This window comes from Dipodomys merriami, unplaced genomic scaffold (genome assembly GCF_024711535.1).
Source record: "Dipodomys merriami isolate MVZ:Mamm:240054 unplaced genomic scaffold, mDipMer1.0.p SCAF_389, whole genome shotgun sequence".
NCBI classification, from domain to species: domain Eukaryota; kingdom Metazoa; phylum Chordata; class Mammalia; order Rodentia; family Heteromyidae; genus Dipodomys; species Dipodomys merriami.
In genome coordinates, this window is record NW_027205481.1 from 778,637 (window position 1) to 782,740 (window position 4,104).

Below are 4,104 nucleotides of genomic sequence, written 5' to 3' on the forward strand. Positions count from 1 at the left end.
GCTACTTTTGAAATTATAAGTATAATAAGCAATTATATTTTAATAAAATACCTTCCATTCTGAACAATTCAGTCCGAACTGTTCATCTCTCTATGATTCCTTGTAACTAAGATTAGTTTTGTTCCAGTAAGACAATCTATGCTGTCAGGGTAAGATATTCTGGTTGGTCTGTTCCTATATGGAAGATGGGTAAAGGTTCACGTAGACATTTGTCCCAGCAAGACCTCATTTGGGAAATCTTAAGCTGCAGATGTTTAGAAGTAGCTCTTAAGCAAGGCTTACTTTGAATCCATTAGCTCTACAAAGCTAACTGAGTTGATAAATAAGTACCTGAAAAGCCATCACCTTTGGATTTAGCTGTAAAGGCTTAAAAGTATGATCAAATTTAAAATGAAAATGACAAAATAGTCATTGATAAAAAAAATTATAAATGGGAGCAATCGACCAAACGATACAAGTTTCTTCCACTATACACAGAATTTTAGATAAATAAGATCAATAGCATTTTTAGGAACATTAAGGGTTCCTTGTTACAAATAGGCAACCATGGATATATGCCTGTATAAAGATTGCATCATTAAGAACTTAAATTAAGAGGATACTCCATGCTTCAGCAGCAGGTCTACCCAAATTACAACAATACAGAGATTAACATGGCACTTGCACAAGGATGGTATGAAAATTTGTGAAGTATTCAATATTTTTCATTCTTCTGATGCAAGAAATGAAAAACAGTTATTAAAAAGTTGGGGCTGGGAAGGTGGCTCAGTGGTAGAGGGCTTGCTTGCATGCATGAGGCCCTGGGTTTGATTCTTCAGCACCACATAAGCAAAAACAAAAAAAACAGGAAGTGGTGCTGTGACTCAAGTGGTAGAGCGCTAGCCTTGAGCTGAAGAGTTGAGGGACTGCGCCCAGGCCCAGAGTTAAGGACAACGACCGGACCCCCCCCTAAAAAAAAGTTGATTAAAAAAATACAAGTGTAACAATACATGTAATTCACAGAAATAAATGTTAGTTTGATATCAGTGTATTAAATCTTCACCTTAGAAAGACCTTTACATAGCATAAGCTTTACAAAACTTGAAATTAGATAACATTGTCATTTTATCCCATAGAAAAAAAAAATATAAGGACCTAAGAAAAAAAGGAATCTTAAACTTCTTCTATATGGAATGCAATCTGAAAGGACACATTTATTAATGAACCTATACATTGTATAACAATGTATAATTCAAAGTATTATATCCAGGAGGGAATGAGATAGATTATGGACATTATGCCAACATAGATATACTTTTTTCAGAAAAGCACCAGGAACATCTTTAGTTCCTATACTATTCATTTCAACAGATAAGTTAAAATTATTTATGATTTAAAAAAAATCACAAACTCTGCAGAAGTCATTATAGATGTACACAAACAACTCTTGAATACATTTTGCCAACAAAGTCAGGCAATTCACGTGGAAGAATACCATGGATTCCATGATATTTTAAAGTAAGATATTGCTGTTGCTTTGTATTGTGAAAAAAAATTTGTAGGGACACAAAGGATGGACTGTCATTTTTGAAATTTAAGAAACTTAACCAAACCATTACGACTTAGGAGAACAATTTGTACAGCTTTCCACAACTTCAAATAGGTAGTGAAACATACTTATCCTTTTGGCAATATCAAATGCAGTTTCTTCCAAGTCGTTCTTCAGACCTGGTTTGATATAATGGTTCAATAGAAGGAGATACAGAGTATCTTTGCTGTTTCTACTCCCAGCAGCAAGATGCAAAGGGGTCAAGAGGCCTTTAGTTTGGGGATTGGTATCTGCATCATGATGAAGTAAGACAGAAGCCATTCTGGTATTATTCCACATATAAGCACTGTGCAGGGGTGTCCAGCCATTCAGAGTTATTGAATGAATATCTGCCTTGAGCTACCAACTCATGGACAATGTCTAATTGTCCACTCTAGGCTTCCAGATGAAGAGGGTTATACTCATCCTTATCCCTAGTATTCATCTGGGTGGCCTTTTTTTAAAGTAGTCCCTGCACCATAGTAAGCCGATTAATTTCGGCATCCCAAAGAAGAAATTTGTTTGGATCCTACTCCATTTTTTTCTTGCAATTGATACCATTCCTCACTTTTTCATCTTGTTCCTTGTCTTCATCAGAATTGCCTAACCAGAGACTTTGAGTGCCAGTGGGAATGAGATGTCCATGTATTTCCCTAATAGTTCACATTGGTTGAACTGTTCAGAAAAATCTGGTGTATTTACTGCTTATGATTTTTGACCATGATTTATTTTCTCTTTTTTCATTTTTACTATTCTAAATTATTCTAAATGGAGAGTAGAAAATTGATAGAGAGCAGAGGAAAGATTTTCCTTCATATTCAAATGCACAGACTGAAAATGAGGACCAGTGGTGTCTTCATGTGCAGCTTCTTCTAGGAATGAAAAAATAGGAAACAATGCCTTCTATGTGAATGATTTGGGAAATACCATGTTATATTGTAAGAAAACTCACTATTCTACATATGGGCGTTAAGAGCTTTCTAGTAGCTTTCTAATGTTGGTATCCAACCTTAGAAAAAAATGTATAATGCAGTAGTAAAATAGAAGTTCTTTGTATGACTACCTAAATTCTTGTTTTTTGAAAGACACTTGTTTTCATCTAAAAATAGTCCTGTCTATTGTCGTCAGGTGATTTTGATGAATGAAGATGCTTAATGAGAAGTCAAAATGTATTAGTAGTCCTTTGCTACCAATTAAATTTCACTTTTTCTTCTTGGAGAATATAATCATCAATGCAATAGTTCAGAATCAGCAAGCAATAGTTCAGAATCATGCTTCTAGTGCAAGTGGATCACCAGTAAGTAATCCTTGATTCCATTTTCCACAAAGTTTTGTCAAAGATACAATCTCCCTGCCTTCTCTTGCTGCTTTCCTAGCCTGGACCTATTCCTTCATTGTACAAAAAAGGTGTGATTCAACTGATTTCAGTCAGATCTGTTAATAGAATTATCAAGTATTTAGATTCTTTTTTTAAATTAGTTGTGGGGCCTGAACTCTGGGCCTGGTCACTGTCCTTGAGCTCTTCAAATCAAGGCAAGCACTCTACCACTTGAGCCACAGAACCACTTCTGTATTTTTCTGTGAATGATGTGCTGTTTTGGGAAATAGAAGAGCAGAAAGTGAAATGATGCAACCAAAAATATGAAAGCAAAATAAATTAGGATAATTATGGAGCAATCATATTGTTTATGAGAACCATGAAAGAGATATAGATGTGCAATGACCTAGCTAGCCACAAAATCCATGCTTCTAATCAATTTACAGAGCAAACTTTTTTTTTATTTTTTAAAAGAGATGGAAATAGAATTTATGTATTTACTTGAAATTAGTAAACACATTTTAGTAGCCTACATAAAGAGACATAGCTTTGACCAAATTACAGACAAGAATCTTAATCCTTGGGCTGGGAAGGTGGCTCAGTGTTAGCGTGCTTGACTTGCAGCTTACTACAGTGTGGAGACTACTATCCAAAAAGGCCGCTCATATGAATGCTAGGGATGAGGATGAGTATACCCCTCTTCATCGGGAAGCCTAGAGTGGACACCTAAACATTGTTTAAGAGTTGGTATCTAAAGGCAGATATTCATGCAATAACTGTGAATGGCTGGACACCCCTGCACAGTGCTTATATGTGGAACATATTGCAACAGCACAGACAAATACCCACACACACAAATATACACACACATCAGATTTCTTCTTAAATATTTTTTTGTGTATGGTCTTAAGAAATTTACAATACTAACTTGAATTTCTGACAGGACAATATCATCACTGTACATCTTGCTTCTATGCTTTCAGTTTTAAATTACTATCTAAGTATGTGCATTACGTAAGTGTTGGAAAAAGTAGGAGCCACACGGGTGGCTCTGGTCTTTAATCCTACCTAATCAGAAAGATGAAATCGGATGATTGTGCTTTGAAACCAGACCAAGAAAAAAAAGTCCATTAGATTATAATTTGAATGTAAACACAAAAGGTTGAAATGGAGCTGTGGTATAAGCAGTAAAATGCTGGCCTTGAGAAAACTAAAACAA

The 4,104-nt window shown here is 35.3% G+C and overlaps 1 pseudogene; it reads left to right on the top strand.

Moving 5' to 3' along the window:
- Positions 1–605: 605 nt before the first annotated feature.
- Positions 606–705, top strand: LOC138805153 (U6 spliceosomal RNA; annotated as a pseudogene).
- Positions 706–4,104: the final 3,399 nt, after the last annotated feature.